The sequence below is a fragment of the Grammomys surdaster genome, unplaced genomic scaffold, assembly GCF_004785775.1.
Source record: "Grammomys surdaster isolate TR1022 unplaced genomic scaffold, NIH_TR_1.0 61, whole genome shotgun sequence".
Lineage (NCBI taxonomy): Eukaryota > Metazoa > Chordata > Mammalia > Rodentia > Muridae > Grammomys > Grammomys surdaster.
Genome location: NW_021604563.1, coordinates 561,704 through 583,196, shown reverse-complemented (window position 1 = coordinate 583,196; position 21,493 = coordinate 561,704). Strand labels below are relative to the sequence as shown.

General features: G+C 41.0%; 1 non-coding gene and 1 pseudogene across 1 annotated transcript; one reads left to right on the top strand and one right to left on the bottom strand.

The window, feature by feature from the left end:
- The first annotated feature begins 564 nt into the window (after positions 1-564).
- LOC114609091 lies at positions 565-667 on the top strand. The gene has a single exon (XR_003709463.1). It is a non-coding gene; the product is annotated as a U6 spliceosomal RNA (small nuclear RNA).
- An 8,996-nt stretch (positions 668-9,663) lies between these two features.
- LOC114624674 lies at positions 9,664-11,461 on the bottom strand (annotated as a pseudogene).
- Positions 11,462-21,493: the final 10,032 nt, after the last annotated feature.

Sequence of the window (21,493 nt, the reverse complement as noted above, 5' to 3'; positions counted from 1 at the left end):
TTGGGAGTCTGCAAGATCACTTTCTATGTAGGTGTTGCAAGAATGGATATACTCTTATTACTCAAGCAAGTAGAACAGTGTTTGTGGAGTACACCCACTATGAGTTCTTTAATTATAGAAATGGCAGCCTCTAATAGGTAATCAGAGTTTCCAAAGACACTATTGATATTGGCATTGATATTTGAAAAGAGTTTCTGATACAAAATGTACCAGTTATGGTGAAGGGACTTAAGCACTTGTCTTCTGATGATTCACAGATACATATACAAGTATTTCTGTGCAAAGTTGGAAGTCTAGAGCCTGGATCCCAGACACCACCCTGGCACATACATCTACTCTTGTCAACAATACAATTTTATGGGATACAGGTTGCCAATGGAAATGCCCAGACAAATATAGTGCAATCAAAAGTTGTGTATTCTGAGCCAAGCTCAGTGGCACACATCTTTAATGCTAGCAGTGGAGAAGCAGCAGCCGGCAGATTGGGCAAGTTCAAGCCCAACCAGAACTACATAGTGAGAACCTATATCAAATAAACAAACAAACAAAATGTACAATTTGAGCCTGCTTTGGCAGCACATATGTTAAAACTGGAATAACACAGAGAAGAATGACATGAGCCCTGTGTAAGGATGACATACACATTTGTGAAGTTGGCTTCTGGAATGACTATGATGGCTAACTCAACCAATAACTTATGGCGGCTCTTGCCACTAGAGCTTGTGGGCACGTGTATAGGATCAAGAATTCACACTGTGATGAAGAGTGATAAAAAAATTAATGGTATACTTCTAGGATTTGAAGACCTTGTCAAAATGGTGCTAAAAGATGTCAGAGTTTAAAATTACACTAGGAGGAAGGACAGTAAATTAAATCAAATTGTACTAAATGGGAGTGATGCAGCAATACTGTTCCTGGAGAAGAGCATGCAGTAGGAATGGATTTCCTTGACTTATGCTAGATTCTGACTTAAAAAAATATTTAGAGTTTAGATACTATAAAGTTAAATTTCTGCTAAAGAAAATACTTTGTTGATAGATACTCATTTTTCTAAGCTAATCATAGTTATTTTTTGGAAAAGACACATTTGGATTCTTTTGAAGACTAAAAACTTAAAATATTTTCGTTTTAAAAAACATGGTGTTGGTGGTACTTGCCTTGAATCTCAGCACTCAGGAGGTAGAAGCAGGAAGATCTCTGAGTTCAAGGACAGCCTGGTATATAGAGCAAGTTTCAGGACAGCAAGGACTACACAGAGAAACCCTGTCTTGAAAAAATATCAAAGAAACAATAACAACTATAAACTGTCCCATAGTTCAACATTATTACATATAATTAACATATGCTAATTAAAAACCTTTGGAAAAAGAATTTAAGGTATCACTGGAAAAAAAAAAAAGCCTGTGCAATTTCTCTCTGTTCCTTTATATTGATATCTGCTCTGGAGTTGTACCTAAGTTTCTCATAGTTGACTCTGCTTGTAAAAGAATCCGTGACCGAGGGAGTTTGCCTTCCTATTCTTTAAGTTGAAGTGTCTACCAGTGTTTGAGTAGAAATGGGTGGCGTCTGCTATAATTGCTCTCTACTGAACTAGTAGTGTACCACATTAGAAGAAAGTCTGTTCAGTGCACAGAAGGTGGCTTAATCTGTAACATCACAGAAAAGATTCAAATCCAAAAACAGGAGAATGACAGAAAGGAATAAAAATAAAATACACAAAAAAACAGTAGGGAAATGATATTTTTTTAAAAAAGAAAACCATCTTCTTCCCAGCAAAGGTGAGCAGATAAGGAAGGGAAGACAGATAAGCATGGCACATGCCAGCCACTGCTTCACGGTAGGTCATTTGAGAGTTGACCATGGTGATTCCTATTCAGTTTCAGAACTGCCTAGTATCTGGCAGAAAGGAATGTGTCTAAAGCTAGCTAAAATTCTATTTATCTGGAGTGCACCACACAAAGATTATCTCTGGAGATTATTAGGCTGTGCAAACCAATAACAAGGAAAACAAAAAGAGTTGCAGAGTGCTCCGAAAATACTTTTGAGGTTTTCTGTGTTAGGAGTGGGCCCATTTGGATACTGATCCTGCTTTCCTGCATGCTGATACACCCAGGAAACCATTACTTATGATCTAGACTCAGAGGGCAGGTTGCCTGATCCAGCGGTTCTACAGCCCTCTGTATCACAGGCCACATCCCTTACAGCACAGAATTTCCAGCCAGTTTATACTAGTGTCACTTCCCAGAGACAAGATCATTTCAAGAGGCAGTCAACCAACCACTGATGTCACTGCGATATCCTGGAGATGGGATTATGCAGAGATTTCTGACCCTCCAAGCAGTACAGGTAATAGTACCCTCCTCAACATGGGAATTGTACCATACCCTGCTCTAAAGATCACCAGCTGAGTGACCCCATGTTCCCTAGCTGTGATGCCAGCTACTGCACTAGTGGAGTTTTCTAGGACCCTGTTCCCTCTGACTTTTACTCCTGTCAATGGAAGATATTTCCCCTTCCTAACCAGGGTGCCAGATGACAAGTCCTGTCACATTACATTACATTCTCTTTCTCTTGCTGTGCTGTGTCCCAGAGCTTTGGAATTCACTAGGTCTCCATGTCTCTGTTGCTGAATTCAACATCCACTAACCCCTGCATACAGCTGTTCCACTATTTCACTTTTGTGGAAGAGGTGATTCCTTGTTGTCTGTATTCTAATATTGTGCTGGATAGTTTTATGTCAATTTGACACAAACTAGAGTCATTTGGGGAGAGGAACTCTCAACTGAGAAAATGCCTGCATAAGATCTGCCTTAAGGCAACTCTGTAGTTCATTTCTTTCTTAATTTTTTATTTCTTTCTTCCTCTTCCTCCTGGTCATCCTCCTCTTTATTCTTCTTCTTTTTAAAATGTTCAAATACTCCCATGAGTCCTTTATTTGACAAAATTGTTTCCACTAAAATATGTTTATATGTAGGCTCACTGTCATGCTGATTCTATGAAAAGTAATTGGCTAATTAACAGACAATGCTTTGTAAGTCATCCTCCTGCCTTGACATTGCCCAACTTGGCAGCAGCTTCTAACCTTGGCCCTGAAAATTCCTAGTGTTCCTATGTTAACCTCAGCTTAGCCTCACACTGTGCATTCACACCATAGTACTTCTTAATCATGTGGTAAATCATGTGGGCAGAAGCTGGCCTAGAACACTTTCCCTTGCCCATTACTGACAGGTTGCTCTCTGAAACCCAATCTCCACAGAATACCATCTACTTCCACTAGGAAGGACATATGATGAAGACAAACATTTTAGGAAATGAAAAATGAGGGAAGCTTCCATGTCCCCACTCTCTGGTTCTGCTTACTATGTTGTGGCTTCCTGTGGTTTTCCCGTCTGACAATTGTTGGTCTTAACTTACACTAGTGACTCTGGACTAGGTCAAGGGGTCCCCAAGACTAAGCTCCTTTGGGAATGCTCTAGCAGAAGTATTGTACAGCTTCTGAAAGCTTCCTATGATCGGTTTAGCTTGTGAACTTTTCCTTGCCAGGTGGCTCTTAAATGTTTTTTAAGTTTCTTCCCCACCAACTTTTCTGCTGCCTTCTTAAAGTTAAGGAATTTTTTTGAAGATAAAGCCTACTTAGGTAATCCAGACTCTTGGTCTCCATTTCATCTGATAAGCAATCACACTTGCCTTCTCCAAAGAGTAGCCTGGGAGGCAAGGTGTTCTGCTGGCCACAGTCTGTGCAGGACTAATGGCTTGCAGAGCTGAAGGGTTACGGGAAACTATGTCTATCTGGAAGACTTTGGACAGGTTAGTCAGGCTGTGGAATGCTGGCCTCAGGACATAGCCTCAGGGGCTCAAGTGGAGACAGTACAGAAATCCAGTCAACAACAAAATGATAGGGTCTATGAAACTGGGGTGACTTTTGGAGGGTGATCATGACAGAGGATTGTGTTAGAGAGTACCACCAGGCTGGTGAAAAATGCCTAAGAGAGAAACGGCAAAGGTCAGTCACTGACCTCCCATACTCCATCTTCAAGGCCTTGGAGACAGACTGTGTTTTTTGGGGGGGGGGGGGCATCATGTAAAAGATGGCAGATATGTGGGCTGGGTAGAAGACATGGAGACAAAGGAAAGGGTGGATCAAGCCAACACTGTTAGGGCAGGAGCCTAGTTAACAGAAGTGTAGTGCATTGTCTTGATTAATGATTGATGTGAGAGGGACCATCTCACTAGGGCCCATGCCTCTCCTGGGCAGAAGGTACTGGGCTGTATATGAAGAAGTACGAGTACTTCTTCTTGGCCTCTGCATCAGTTCCTGCCTCCAGGTTCCTACCTTGATCTCCTTCCCTGAAATAAACTCTGTCTTCCACAAGTTGATTTTGGTAATGGGGTTTTATTATATGAATAGAAACCTGTATTAATACAACCATCTTCCTCCATGAGAGAAACTTTGCAGATATATGTAGGTGTCCAATAGCAGCATGTGTCTAATGTCTACTATGTGAGACAACGAAGCTATAGAATATTCCATTAGAACAGAGAATTCTGTAGGGCAATGCTTTTTTTTTTCGAGAAAGCAGATAATAGAATGTGCATAATAGGAAATCAGAGCTGATGATGTATTACTTTTCTTTCATCTCCATTTGTATTTTCCTTCTCCTCCTCACATACGGAACTTCTCCACACATATTTCTTGAAGTTATAAAGTCACTCTGTATTGGCAAGGAACTGTTTTATCTATAAAACTTTTTTGGTATCAAAATATGACAGTTACCAGTGTTAAATGCATAAAATGCTTATACAACACAGCACATTAAACTTTAGACGTTTGGCAATCACAGCACATAAGACTACAAGACATTCCCTCACCATCACCACCCCCTGAATCCCTGGCTTCTTTTAAATCAGGAGCTCACTGGTACCTATCTGGTGACTGTACAAAAAGCAGCAGAGACAGCGGTGAATTACTTTCGAGAACACTGAATGTTTTGATCTAGAAGCACATTATGATGTCCACACCACCTCTTCCAAAGTGGCCTCATATTCCTAGAATGGCAAGTCCAGCGGATTCTAAATGGAGACAAACAGCACATTTATTCTGTGAAGATGGAGATGCTCTACTCCTCAGCACACATTGACTTTGAATACAATTCATCCCCAAATATATTCTGTTCACCCTTGCTTTTTACAGGATGAGGTCCATCAGTTTTATATTCAACTGTTATTTCTTGGTAACTCTAGGTCCAAAAATGACCTGGAAGGCTACTGTGGGCTGACATTACCTCACTCTGCTGAACATCCTATCTATCTGTGGATCTCCTCATTTTCATCTGATGATTCTGTTCATTTACACAGGATTGTCCTTTGGAAAAGCCCCAAAGCAGTATCATCCACACCACTACATTCTTGAAAGAAACGGGAAGTTGACATACAACATAAACTAGACCCTCCATTAGGACAGGCTATGAGATACTTCTATTCTTTTAAAGGATATGGCTTTAGGAACTCCCAAATGTCTTCAATGAACTCTGGATTGTACAAGTGCTTCAGAAATGCTATATTTCAAGGTGGTCAATGAGTTTAGAAAACTCCTAAGTCTTGGACTAGGAATCTGTTCTCGATATTATGGAATGTCAAAACTCAGACCCTGGAGCATGTGCTGACACTATAAGAGAAATGTGCAATCAAATCCTACTAAAAAACAAAAAACCTGGATAGAAAAGCAAGGTCAGAGCCTCCTCTTGGCTTGCGTCCCTGGAACTCTCCACTGTTTGGGCTGTAGATGAAGAACTCTGCTCTGCCAGGTTCTGCTGGCAGGATTTCTCAGTCTTCACCATAATGGGCATGTGGACAGCAAAGTAATAAGATGCCATGGTGCTGTGGGTATCGAGGAACTAACTCGTTGGCTCTTCCTAGCAGAGTACCACAAGGTCAGGGCACCCCCTCATTACATGACAGGTTCAGGTGACTGGGTCATTGTCAGGGAGCATAGAAGCTTGTCATCTCCCCCTGCTACAGTCAATGGAAAACAGCCCCCCAAAAAATGTTTATTTTGTTTTCATTTTTGTCCAAGTAGCTGACAATCTTCTGTTGAGAATTTTGGTTTGTTGTTAAACTATTCACTTCCCCAGGAAAATCCCACTCAAAAATCCCAGACCTTGAGTTAAAGAACTTTAAAAAAAAATCCTGATTTTTTTCTTATAACTTAATTATGTTTTATTCATTTAATCAGAGATCTTGGTCATAGTTTTGAACCCTAATGTACAAGATTTCTTTTTGATTTATTGTTCTTCACTGGTCATAAATACTTATTGTAATAGTCAGGATTATTCAGACACAATATGCATTTAGTTCATACTTATCTTAAGAAGCAGCCTAGAGTTTTGTTATGCCTGGTACAAATCTGTTAAAAATACTTAAGAACAAAATCAAGGTCATTTACTATCCCGATGTCAGTGTGTCTGAGCAGAAGCCTTGGTGAATGGTTGTACCTCATTTTAACCATTTTATTCTATCTCTTTTTAAAATTTTATTTATTTACATTTCAGCCATTTCCCTGCTCCTGTTCCCCCTCTGACAGTTCCTCATCCCATTCCTCCTCCCCCTTGCCTCCAAGAGGGTGCTCTCCCTGCCCCACTCCACCCCCCACTAGGCATCGTCCTTCTCTGGGACCTCAAGTCTCTCCAAGATTGGGTACATCCTCTCCCACTGAGGCCAGACCAGGCAGTCCTCTGCTACACATGTTCCAGGGACCTTAGACCAGTCTGTATATGCCCTGGCACAGGGGGAAATTTCCTGAATAGAACACCAATAGCTCAGGCTCTAAGATCAACAATTGATAAATGGAACCTCGTGAAACTGAAAAGCTTCTGGCAGGCAAAGTACACCCTCAGTAGGACAAATCAGCAACCTACAGATTGGGAAAAAAAATCTTCACTAACCCTACATCCAATAGAGGGCTGATATCCAAAATATATAAAGAACTCAAAAAGTTAACCTCCAAAAAAACCAAATAACCCGATTTTAAAAATGGGGTACAGAGCTAAACAGAGAATTCACAACAGAAGAATCTCGAATGGCTAAGAAAAGAAATACAGAGAAAAAGAGTAGAGCAGAGACTAAAGGAAAGGCCATACAGAGACTTCCCGACTTGGGGATCCATCCCATATGCAGTCACCAAACCCAGACACTATTGTGGATGCCAAGAAGTGCTTGCTGACAGGAGCCTGATATACCTGTCTCCTGAGAGGCTCTGCCAGAGCCCGACAAATACAGAGGCAGATGCTCACAGCCAACCATTGGACTGAACACAGGATCCCCAATGGAGGAGTTAGAGAAAGGACAGAAAGAGCTGAAGGGGGTTGCAACCCCATAGGAAGAACAACAACATTAACCAACCAGACCCCCCAGAGCTCCCAGGGATTAAACCACCAACCAAAGAGCATGGAGAGACCCATGGCTCCAGCTGCATATGTAGCAGAGGATGGCCTTGTCCGACATCAATGGGAGGAGAGGCCCTTGGTCCTGTGAAGGCTTGATGCCCAAGTGTAGGGGAATTCAAGGGCGAGGAGGCAGGAGTGGGTGGGTGGGTGGGGGAACACCCTCATAGAAGCAGGGGGAGGGGGAAGGGATAGGAGGTTTGCTGAGGGGAAACCAGGAATGGGGATAACATTTGAAATGTAAATAAATAAAATAACCAATAAATAGAAAACAGTAAAAAATAATAACTAAATTGAATTTTAAAAAGGGAATGTTCAAAGTCCTTAGTCATCAGAGAAACGCAAATCAAAACAACCCTGAGATTCCACCTCACACCAATCAGAATGGCTAAGATCAAAAACTCAGGTGATAGCACATGCTGGCAAGGATGTGGGGAAAGAGGAACACTCCTCCATTGCTGGTGGGATTGCAAACTGGTACAACCACTCTGGAAATCAGTCTGGCGGTTCCTCAGAAAATTGGAAATAGTTCTATCTGAAGACCCACCTATACTACTCATGGGCATATACCCAAAAGACACCCTACTATACCACAAGGACATGTGCTCCACTATGTTCATAACAGGCTCATTTGTAATAGCCAGAAGTTGGAAACAACCCAGATGTCCCTCAATTGAAAAATGGATACAGAAAATGTGGTTCATTTACACAATGGAATACTATTCAGCCATTAATTACGATGACTTCACAAATCTTTCAGGCAAATGGATGGAACTAGAAAATATCCTGAGTGAGGTAACCCAGACCCCAAAGGACATGAATGATACGTAGTCACTGATAAGTGGATAGTAGCCAAAAAACAGAATACCTGGGTCATAACCCACAGACTGTAAGTATAACAAGTAGAAAGGTCCAAATGAAGATGTTTCAATCCCACTTAGAAAGGGGAGGAAGATAGTCACTGGAGACAGAGGGAAGGAAGGACCGAGTAGGAGAGGGGAGGGGGGGGGGGCTTGCTCAGGTATTGTGGAGGAACAAGAGAGAAGCCCAGAGGACCAGGAGAATGAATGGAAATATGCAACCTCTGGGGTTGGAGGTGGGAGACCCTCTAGAAAGTACCAGAGACTTGGGAGGTGACTCTCAGGACTTATTGGGGGTGATCTTAGCCAAAATGCCCAACAATGGGGAGAGAGAAATCAAGGAGTCCACCTCTAGTAGATAGACAGGATCTCAAGTGGAGGGACATGGTTACTAACCCAGAGCCAAAATCTCTGACCCAGAATTATTCCTGTCTAAATGAACTGCAAGACAAAAAAAGGAGAAGAGACTGAGGGAAAGGCCATCCTCTGACCAGCCCAACTTGGGATCCATATCATGGGGGGGGGCCTCCAAGTCTTGACACTATTACTGATGCTATGGTGTGCTTACAGACAGGAGCCTGGCATGGCTGTCCTCTGAAAAGCCCAAGAGCTTACTAAGACAGAAGCAGATACTTACATCCAAACAAAGGACTGAAGTCAGAGACCCCTGTGGTTGAATTAGGGGAAGGCTTGAAGAAGCTGAAGGGGAGAGCAACTCAATTGGAAGACCAGCAGTCTCAACTAACCCAGACACCAGGGAGCTCCCAGACACTGAGCCACCAACCAAGCAAAATCCTGATTTGTTTGTTTGTTTGTTTGTTTAAAAGAAAAAAACTATTAAAATTTCTTTAGCTTGGCAAACAGAAATAATCTGTTGTTGTTATGTTCTGATGAACATAGAAGTGTGCCATTGCTTATTGGCTAGCCACAGGTGAGCCTCCCCTCACAAAGCTGCTGACTCATCACCGATCGTTGTGTAACAGTGCCCCCCTCAGACAGACTCTAAAAAGAACAGTTATCAAGAATCTGGCAAACCAACCAAAGTTTTGGAATGGCAAAAGCAAAAGAAGTTTAGAAATCAAACCAGCTCCAGAAGGAATCAGTCTGAGTTCTTCACAGTTGATGACTTCCCAGGAGGGAAAGTGGGTGGAGGTGGTGCATGATTCAAGTTTCTTTCTTCTTTTAAAGGGCTGACCCCAGAGAGTTTGACCATGCTCCAATGAGTATATGGGCAAAACAAACTGGACTTCATGAGATTTTTGAAGTCTGAGGAAGCACAAGGGTAGGAGAGTGGACCTGGGAGGAATGGGAAGCAAGGGTGGTCTGGATGCACTGTATGAAAGTCCCAAATAATTAATAAAAATTTATGTTGGGAGGAAAGACAGCACTTGGTGTGGCTTCACATCAAACACCATCTGCCCCCGATTCTTCTGCATAACTGATGCACAGGCAGCATCAGTGGCCTAGTTGGAGGCCAGCTTCTTATTGTTTAAGGCTGTCCTTTCACCCTTTCCCCAGTAGCAACTAGACAATGTCTGCCTAATCCTCCAAGGCAGCCCCTTGCAGAGCTGTCTCTCCTGGCTTGTTTTGTGGTTAAGCTCAACATTTGGCTGAGTAAACAACACTCCCCCTGTATCTCTGTGACCCCTGTGTCAGGCCCAATCCAGGGCAGTGTTTTCAGTGGCTTTGTGGAAACCGTCCACACTCACGTGATTATCTCAGCACTCTCTCAACAAGCTAAAGTCTTTTTGCAGCTTCATGCAATGGAGTCAATGGACCCTGCCTGCTGAGCCACACAGTTGTTAAGGATAAGTCCTGTTCTGCCTTTGCAGGTCCCTCTCCACCATCTGGTGTCATTCCTGTCAGAGATGTAGATAGTATCTCCTTCCCTAGATAAGAAGAACTCCTACCTCAAAGTACGATTCATTTGGAGTTTCGGGGTCAAATGTATTCAGAACTCTGAAGACTTTAACTTGCCCTGTTTGACCAGTGGCTTGAACTTAGCACTGTGCTGAGCAGGAACACACAATCTCTCTGGAACTGGGCGCCAAGTCTGCATCTGGCTGCAGTTGCTCCAGACCCACATGCAACCAGTGCAGGACACTGGAACTGTTGAGTTCCTACCTATTTCTTTTTAAAATATGAATTCTGTACCATTTGATCTCTTGCACGCTTGGTGCACATGGAGGCCAAACCAGACTCAAGATCCTCTGGAACTGGATGGAGGATATGTGCCACCTTATGGATACTGGCTGCTCTGCAAGAGCAAGTGTTCATAACTCCATTCCCTATTTGAATTTTGATGCTGTATATCTGTATACATAGAAAACTGAAGACACTCGAATAATAAAAATATGTAGTTAATAAAAATAACTTGAATTCAAGACAGAAAAGAGTAGTCTTCTGTGTTAGAACTATTCACACCTGGAACCCCCAAACTACTACACTTATAAAGCAGCAAAAAAGGAATGCTTTATAGGGGACTGGAGAGAGACCAGAGATTAAAATCAATGTTATTCTTCCAGAGGACCCAAATTCAGTTCCTTGCACCTACCACTAGGTGACTCATGACCACCTGTAGCTCCAGGAAGCCCAATGCCTAACACATGCCCTTACATGCGCATGCACAAACACACACACACACATATAATTTAAAATATTTTCGGTTGTGAGCCTAGCCTTTAATAGCTGATCCATCTCTCTAGACCTAACTTAAAGTAACAAAATAAATATTTAAAAATAATAAATTAAAATGCCTTATAGCCTGATATGGTGGAGCCAGGATATTAAAAATTGAATGACATCTTTAGTTCTATAGAAAAGTCAAGACAATCCTGGGCTATGTGACAACCTATCTCAAAAACAACAATAAAAAATGCTTTGAAATGAACTGAGCTGAAAAGGGGAGAAGCCTTTATGTGGAAAACCATAAAAAAATCTCATTATAAATGTTTTATAAAAGAAAAACAATCTCTGAACTCATGAAAAGAAATGTTCATTTTTACTTGGGTTTTGACTTTTTTGAAAGAATGTCTCACTGTATAATCAAAGTTATGGGGTTGACTTGGAGTTACCTATGGAGCTCAAGTTGGCCAGTATCTTGCTATCCTCTGTCTCAACTATGGAATGCTGGAACTGCAAGTACAGCCTACCACATACCATTACATAAACTGCTCTAAAATAAGAAGACACACCATGATAAAATGCTGATTGTCCCAAAATTAAGGTATGAATTTAATGCAATTTCAGCTAAAATCCCACCAGTCCTTTCCTCCTCCCTCCCTCCTTTCAGAATTGAGTAAAATGAATAGACAAGAAATTTCTGAAACATAGGAACACTGAAAAAGGATTTTCCTTGCTAAGTGATGAGAATAGCAATTAAGTCTTTGTGATCCAAATCAAGTTAATATTAATATAAAATTAGATAAGTAGATTAATGGAATAAAATAACACGTCTGGGATGAGATCTCAGAATATGTGGAAAGGCAATGTATACGAACAACAGTAGTTAATTCAAACTCAATATTGACAGAACTTTGTTGTTTGGAAGACACAAAATGCATTCCTTTCTTACATAGTGTAGAATTATAAATTCCAAACATTTTAATACTTTATGTAAAAGTAAAATGGTCACAGTGGAAACTTTGTAGACCTATAGTTATTATAGTGCAGACAACAAGGAAATCCAGTTATATTAAAGAAGAAATAAATCTATACAAGCATACATTTAGAAAGAAAAAAATAAAGACCACCAAGATGGCATAGTGGGTAAAATAGAGATGGCTTAGGGGGTAAAAGCACTTGCTCAGCAAGCCTAGTGGCTTGTGTTTAATTCCCAGAACCCATGGAAAGGGGGAAGGAGAGAAGCAACTTGACAGAGTTGGCCTTGACCTGTATTCCATGGCTCAAGTGTGCTATCTATTATTTATCTATCATCTCTCTCTCAAACACACATATCATATATGCACACACATAAGTACACAAAATAATAAATAAAATTTTAAAAGAGAAACTGAAGAGGCAGTTGTGGGAGTATACATCTGCAATCCTACCGCCCCGCTAAAGCAGGATGATTAAATCAGGTTCAAGACCAGACTGGCCTATGTAAAAAGACTGTCTCCAAAACCAAATAGATGCAGAAAGAGAAAATGGATAGCGAAGGTATGAGACAGTTCATAATGATATTTCTAGTTCAAAGTAAACTTAAAGAATTTAGTTTTTCGGGCTGGAGAGATGGCTCAGTGGTTAAGAGCACTGACTGCACTTCCAGAGGTCCTAAGTTCAAATCCCAGCAACCACATGGTGGCTCACAACCATCTGTAATGGAATCTGATGCCCTCTTCTGGTGTGTCTGAAGACAGCTACAGTGTATTCATATATAATAAATAAATAAATCTTTAAAAAAAAAGAAAAGAATTTAATTTTTCCTATGTAGCCCAGAATGGCCCCAAGACCCTCCTGGTTTTCCTCCATAAGTACTCAGATCACAAGCTGTAACTCTTGACTTTAAAATTATACACTTTGATCTAACTCTTATTGTGGGCTGGAATTAAACTTGTCCAACTTATTTAATATTATATTTGTATCTCTATGCACAAAATCTTAGTTGTTAATGACACTGACACATTGTAAGCATGCATTTACTTATTTTTAATTAACAATTTCAGTATTGCTACTAATATATATTATTAGATGTAACTTCAAATTTATGACTTTTTGTCTTTGAAGATGTATCTCACCCAGTTTAGTCAAAATCCTCTGCTTTAAAATAACATGGAAGTATTCATTTTGTTAGTTTCCCAACAACTGCCAGCACATTCATTTTGCATGATTTAATTCCAGAGGGCCCAACCATGGCTATCTGTATGTTGGGAAATGACAGAAAATCCAGTGGGTGTTCAGACTAAGAAGCTGAAAGTCTCAGGACAAGGAAATCAATCACACAATCAAAATCTGAGGCTAGAGGCTTGAGAACTCCCTAAGAATTGTCACAGGCCCCCAGATATTAGCACAGCTGAGTCCATGATGGAAGTATCATTCAGGCTGTAAAACTCATCATGCAGAGAACACCACTTTAGGGAGTGGTTCTGATGTCTTTCTTGATCAGGAATCTGCATGTCCTGTTCCCCAACTGGTTCTTGATAGAGCAATAAAGATGCTAGCAGCCAATGAGCTGGGCAGAATAGGCAGGCCCTCCGGTTTTCCCTCAGGCAGGCTAAAGACACAGGGGAAAAAAAGATTCACCATGCTTCAGAGGGAGAAAAAGTCCCCAGCCATATGAGATCAGGGTAGAGTGGCCATTGGCCACTTCCTCTACTGGGCCTGGGTTATTAGGCGGGAGGTTAGAAACATAACTAAGCTGAGGGCAGATTTAAGGTGCTGAGTTAGGACTAAGGGTAACTGAGCAACTAAAACTGAAGGCAGATTTATGGTGCTGAGGTGGGAGTGAGAAGAAGGATGCAATAGCCAAGGAAGGCTTAGAAGAGCCTGGCCACTGAGCTAAAGCATATTAAAAATAAGCTTGTGTGTGTGTGTGTGTGTGTGTGTCTGTCTGTCTGTCTGTCTGTCTGTCTTCCATCTGATGATTCGAGGGAATCTGGGCAGGGCTGGTAGTACAGTCCGCCCAGAGCTTAGAGCTGAGTAGTACGAAAGCTGAGTAGTATATGCCATACACCACTAGCCAAAACAAAAAACAAAAAAACCTACTCTATCAAAGTCCATAGTTCTGGAAAAATATCTGAATGTTCAAACCTTGTTTTTCCAGTTTCTATAATTCTGCTTTGGAATAACTGTTTTTGTTAACTGAAGTATGCCAATTTCACTAAAATTGTATCAGGCTAGGTATAGTCGTACATGCCTTTAACCCAATGCCCCAGAGGTGGTGGTAAGCAGATTTCTCTGAATTCAAGGCCAGCCTAGTCTATATAGAGAGTTTCAGGCCAACTGAAGATACATAGCAAGAACTTATTTCAAAAAAGAGGATGAGGATGAGAAGGAGGAAGAAGGAGGAAAGGAGGAAGAGGAGAAGGAAGAGGAAAAAGAGGAGGAGAAGGAGGAAGAGGAAGAGGAGGAGGAAGAAGAAGAAAAGGAGGAGGAGGAGGAAGAAAAAGAAGAGGAAGAAGAGGAGGAGAAGGAAGAGGAGAAGAAAGAGGAGGAAGAGATGGAGATGGTCTAGCAGTGAAGAGCCCTGCCTGGTGGTGTAGAGAAGCTGTGTTAAATTCCCAGAACCCACATGGTGGCTCACAACTATCTGTAACCCCTGATCCAAGAGATCTAATGCCCTCTTCTGGCCTCTGGAGCCATTAGGCACACACATGATATACATACATGAAAGCAAAACACTCATACACATAAAAATATTTTTAAAACCATACCAGATTGCTGGAATTTATCCTGAATTCTACCTAGACCTAAGGTTTCTTTTTGTTTGTTTGTTTTTGTTTTGTTTTGTTTTTCAAGACAGGGTTTCTCTGTGTAGCCCTGCCTGTCCTGGAACTCACTCTGTAGACCAGGCTGGCCTCGAACTCAGAAATCCACCTGCCTCTGCCTCCCAAGTTCTGGGATTAAAGGTGTGCACCACCACCACCCAGCTAGATCTAAGTTTTTATATTCATAAACTATAGTTGATGTGTTTGTCCCCACTGAAGTCAGGGAAGTAAAACTTAATAGATTCTGAAGCAAGCATGGTGGTGCATATCTGTAATCTCAGTACTTGGGAGGTGGGAGTGGGAGAATCAAGATTTCAAGGCCAAGCTGGACTCTGTGAAGGTGAGTGCCTGTCTCAAAAAATAAGCATACAAATAAGTAATAAAAACTGCCCAACTAGTTATAATTGACTTCTTAAAAGGTCATGTACATGTAATTTTGTCAGGATCCCATCTAGGAAAGGCTAAAGGCATGCAAGTAAGTTTTCTGGAGATGACCCACCACTGTGCATGGCTGTGGTGAGTAAGCTCTGAATTGCAGGGCCTTCAGAGATTTTTATCCCAGGATTGCTTTGTGTCCCTTATATGCCTTTCTCTGTCACTATTACATAGCCTAATGATCCTGGGCATCAGCCCACCCTGTTGAGCAAATCTCCTGCAGATCAATATGAAGATGAACTTTCATGAATTAATAGTGTTTAGATGAATTAATGATTTTATAGAATTTCTGAATTAATTCAAATAATTTTAAGAAGACAGTTTTAAGAGATGGTTTTGGTGTTTTGCCAGAAAGACATAATAAAGTTAGAATCAAAATAGAATGTACCTACCCCTCATACAATATTAAGTAAAGGCTGCCTGATCAGGAATGCAATGCACTCCCACAATTACACTAAAAAGAGAAATAGGCTTGGGGACAAATTTGTGATCAAGGAAAAACATTCACTCTAGGTCAGATCCAAGGATGAAGCCACAGGTGTGCGCTGTGATAAAGCAAGAACATCTGAAACTGTTGCTTTGAACTCATAATGAGCTTATAGAATGAAACAATACTTTGAACTTAATATGTACATCTTTCTGTAACTCCCCTTTTGTGTAAACATTCTATCTATGAGGTAATTTTCTAAAGAACCTTTGTCTACAAAGGTATATGAAGGCCAGGAAGAAGGAATAAAGTGTGGCATCTGGGGCTCTGTCCCATCCACCAAATGTATATCTCTGTTTGTCTATACATACATGTTATATAAGTATGTATGTAGGTAGGTAGGTATTCATGAAGACATGTGGAGTTCTTGAGACAGGTAGTCGAGCTCAACCAGTGTGTGTGTGTGAGTGTGTGTGTGTGTGCACGCGTTTGTGTGTGTGCATATTGCCTGTGTAAAGTATTTTAATGCTTTTCCTTTCTTTTCTCTTTGGTTCAGTTAATGAGTTCCAAGCCTGGCCAGTGAGAGGTTCTTGAGTGAGAGAGAAAGAAAGGAAACCTGTGCTTATTAGAACAAAGTAATAAGAATTACAAAGAAAGAAACCAGCACTTATAAAAAGCCCAAAATAATAAGAGAAAGGAAGTCAACGCTTATAAAAGCACAAATAGTAAGATTATTATAAGGCCAGGGACCACCAGTCTTTAGCCTTCGTCCCGCCCAGTATCATTCCTTCTAAAGGCCAGGGCAGTCTCTCAGCATAATTTTATTTTAGTTTTACTTAAAATTTAATTATTATTTCCCCTCCCTCTCCTCTATTCAACCCCTCTCCATCTTTTCCCCTCTCTCTCAAATTCATGGCTTCTTTTTCTTTAATTATTATTGCTACACACACACACACACACACACACACACACATACACACAAACACATGATAAAATGTATAAATACAATCTACTGAGTCTATGTAAATGTATATGCTTTTACAGCTGATCTATGTTAAAACTAACAGAATTTAATTTGCAAACATTTCATATAGTTGATAACTGAAATGTTAGTCTTAACATGTCTATTTTTAATATTTTTACAATCCCTCCTCCCTAGAGCAAATTATTTACCTATTTATCATATGTAAGACCACATGACCATAATACACAGCAGACTCTTTTTTCTATCAAACATACCAATATACATAGTAAGTCTGGATAGCTGCTTAAAATCTGAACACGAGTACTTTAGCCTGTTCCACGGTATATATGCTTGCAATGCACACAACTCCTGTAACCAAATTATGTGATATAGCACACAAAACTGATTTATAACAACACTGTATTCACAAGCATGAGATTTTTGTGATTCTACTTATATGAATATTGGTTTTAAAACTGCTTTAATGGCCTGGCATGCTGTCTCTCACCTTTGATCCCAGCACTCAGGAGGTAGAGGCAGCCGGATCCCTTATCATCAGAGACAAGAGTCTCACTGAAGCCAGTGCTAACCTATTGACTAATGATTCGCCAGGGATCCACCTGCCTCCTCCCAGCCTTGCTAGGGTTACAGATGTGCATGACAACATCTGGGTTTTTATAGAGGTGCCAGGAACTGCAAGTCAGGACTTCATGCTTACACAGTAGGTACTTTACTGACTGAGTCATCTCCTCAGCCCTAATTTATACATTTTCATGGTCTTTGGGTGTAGTTTAGTGCTCAGTGTGTTCCTTGCATGGTGATACCTGGGTTTAATCCCAGTACCACAAAAAATGAAAGTAAGAATTATTATTATATTATTTCAAATAGTTAATTCAATCACATTATCAAAAAAATTAAACAAAAACCGTACAATAACAAGTGTGCTTCACACTGCTACCATCAACCAGCTAGGTTCCCTTCTCCTCTTGCAAATAATATTAATACCCTTCAAGAGATCATTTATGATTATTCATGAAAATGGATATATATTAGATCTTCTTTTTTTTTTTTTTTTTGGTTTTTCAAGACAGGGTTTCTCTGTGTAGACCTGGCTGTCCTGGAACTCACTCTGCAGACCAGGCTGGCCTCGAACTCAGAAATCCGCCTGCCTCTGCTTTCCAAGTGCTGGGATTAAAGGCGTGCGCCACCACTGCCCGGTGTATCTTCATTTTTATACAAAATAGTAACTTACCAAGACATCGATACTTAGAATTTTAATTAGAGCCTATTCTATATCAATATACAGAGATTTCTCTTTATGTTTATTGCTGCATAGCATTTCAATATTTCAATACAGGATTGTCCTGGTTGGTTTTTGTCAATTCGACACAAGCTAGAGTCATACAAGAATAGGGAATCTCAACCGAGACAATGCCCCCATCAGACTGACCTATGAACAATCCTATAGAAAATTTCTTGATTAATGATTGATGTGGAGGATCCCAACCCACTACGTATGGTGATATCCTTTGGCTGGTGGCCCTTTTCAAGTTTTCTGCCTCCAGGTTCTAGCCTTGAATTCCTGTCTTGGCTTTATTCAATGAACCATGACTGAAGATATATAAGCCAAATAAACCTCTTCCTACTTAAGTTTCTTTGGTTCAGTGTCCCTATCACAACCACAGAAAGCAAACTAAGACAAGGATTATTTAAATACTATTTCATTGAGAGTACCATGGGTTAGGTACAGTTCCTTTTAAATATAAACTTTACTATACATCAGTTTTCACACATGGGTACACTACCAGGATGAATTCCTAGAGGTCAGATTCGGAATGGAAAGTGGACCTTTGTAACCTGCCAGATGTGGTTGATATACTGATCATGGAGACAGTATCAATTTACAATTCCACCAGTAATAGAAGAAAATACCTGTTTCCTCACACCTACACATAACAGAATGGTATCAAAATTTTGGTTGTACATTTCAATTGGTGAGAATGCAAAGTGACATGTCATTTTTATTTCTTTTAAATATAAATGACTTTTCTGTTTGTTGTGGGAAAACCGGAATGGGAAAGGCCACACTCAGAACAGGCATCAGGGACTGAATGGATGTTTGAAGGAATGCATTCACTCTGGCAGGGACTTAGGGAGAACCAACCCTGAGCACATGGTCCACAGTTTCGTGGACTAGGCTAGTCGGCATCATTTCTGACCTCTTTGGTCATTGGTAGGTTCAAATTATACCCTACTTAACCAAGGACTGTAAGAACTTCACCTATGTGACCGAAGATGAGGCATGTCAAATTGCAGAAGCACACACATTTATAGCAAGGGAAAAACAGCTGGAATGACAGGTCTTTTACAAGCAGCTGCAAATTTGAGATAAAGCAAGGCACTTTTACTTCCTGAGTCTGTTTGTTTGTTTGTTTGTTTGTTTGTTTTTGTTTTTTTCGAGACAGGGTTTCTCTGTGTAGCCCTGGCTGTCCTGGAACTCACTCTGTAGACCAGGCTGACCTCAAACTCAGAAATCCGCCTGCCTTTGCCTCCCAAGTGCTGGGATTAAAGGTGTGCGCCACCACTGCCCCGCTCAAGTCTTTTTATGATGGTCAAGAACCATTTACATTTCCATGTCTTTGAGCTGTTTCATGTATTGTGGTTGATTTTATGTTGACTTAATTAGGTTAAGGAGTATCCAGAGCATGGAAAAACTGTTAAGGCCTGTTCCTTTTAACATGACTCCAGCCATTTTGCATTCAGACTCCATGTTACTCACAAGGTGAAATTAAGTTCATAGTTATTACTGTAACTGACACTGAATGTTACTAGTAAGGCAAAAAGTTATGGTTGAATTACTCTTACCCTGTTATCTCTATGTTCTGAAACCTCCCTGTTCACCACCTGTCCACCACCCTCTTACCTCACGCAGGACCAATCAGCTTAACAGTTAGCTGACTATACTTTGTCCAATTTGTCAAAAATGTTGTACAACTTCCCTGCTTGCCTTCAAACTTTTGAACCTGGTATTTCATATAAAAAGCCTGCCTTGAGGCAGACTGATGCCACAATTAGGTTTTTCCTTCTTGTGGCCCTGGACTTCCAGTATTATGATATGCATTCAATAAACTATTATTGCTTAAGTGAGATTGGTGTACGTATGGTTTGAGTGGCCATTCCCAGACCCCCAACAAACACTATTTCTTGATGTGCTTGTTGAGAGTGTTTCCAGAAGAGATAACATTTCAAACCAGTAGATGGCGCCAAAAGGACTCATATTTATCAGTGTGAGCAGAAATTCTCTCTTTCTGACTTCAGAATTTAGTGGGAAATTCTAATGAAAACCCACACAAAGAAAAAGACTAAGAAGGGTTTCTCAGGATCTGGGTTCCTGTTGTTGTCTTGCTTTGCTTTTAAAATTCTTATTATTACTGTAAGGGGTGTCATGCCTCAATGTGCACTTGGTAGTCAGAGGACAAATTTGTGGTGTCAGTTCTGTCTTTTCACCTTTAAGTAGGATCCAGGGATTGAACTCAGATTGTCATGTCTGGCATGGCAAGCGCCTTCGCCCTCTGAGTCATCTAGCCCGCCCTGCTTTTCGTTAGAGACAGGGTCTCACTCTATAGCCCAGCTTGACATCAAAGCTGTGTGAGGCAAACTAGGCTTGAACTCCAGATCCTCTTGCCTCAACCTCCTCGGTGTTTAGATTTCAGGGATGTACCACCAAGCTTGGCTCCTCAGAAACTGAATATGAGCCAGAGTTGTCTATTAGAAATGTTTGTAAAACCTTATGAGTGAAAATGGTCTTGGGACTAAAGTGCTAAGAACCACTGACTCTTAGAGAACAGGACAAAGTGTGTGTAATGGTCCAATGGGAAGTAGAACCTGAAAGTGTTGGCAGCCTTGAAGAAAAGAGAAGCAAATGTCCTTAAAACCTGCCTGATGGAAAGAAAAACCAGAAAGCACATGGAAATAGATTAAGCCTTAAAGACAGGGTGTGTCCTATGTGAGGATGGAAAAAAAATAGCTGTTCCGAAGGTAAGTAGGCGGTGTTGATAATCTTCGAATTGTAGCAACAATCTGTGTTTAGCAATGCCAGGCCACGTTGGATTAAATTGAAACAGTACTACATTAGTAAATCAGGCCAGGCACAATGTGTATCAAGTAGTCTAAACCTTTAAAAAATATATATATAACTACAGGGAAGAATTACAGCCAACAAATAACTGCTGAGTCCTTGAGGCAAGATGCCATGAATATAGCCTTCTTCTGAAGACAGCGAAATATAGGTTGAACATACCTACTTTGAAATTTGACAATCTGAAATACTCTTAAGAAACTGAAGGAGGGGCCGTCTCAAGACCACTCCACCTGAGTATCTATCCCATGTGCAATCACCAAAGGTAGATGCTGATGTGGAAGACAGGAAGTGCATGCTGATAAGAGCCTGATATGGATATCTCCTCAGAGGCCTTCAAGAGTCAGACATATTCAGAGGCAGATGCTCACAGCTAACCATTGAACTGATCATGGGGTTCTCAATAGAGGAGTTAGAGTGAAGACTGAAGGAGCTGAAAGGATTTACGGCACCATGAGGAGAGCAACAATACCAACCAACCACAGCTCCCAGGGTCTAAACCACCAGCCTGGGAGCACTTAGGGGGGGATCCAGGGCTTCAGCTGAATATGTAAAAGTGGAGGGCCCTGCTGGGCATAGGTGGAAGAAGAGAACCTTGACCTCATGAAGGCTGGATGCCCCAGGGGGTGGGAATTTTGAGGGTGGGGAGGTGGGAGTGGGGGGGTGTAGATAGAGGTTACATCCACAGAGAAGAAGGAGGAGGGGCGAGGGGATTGGGGGTTCCGAGGGGGTGGTGGGGGATGGGGTAAGGGGACAACATAGGAAATGTAAATAAATCATCCAATAAAAAAAAAAAAAAAAT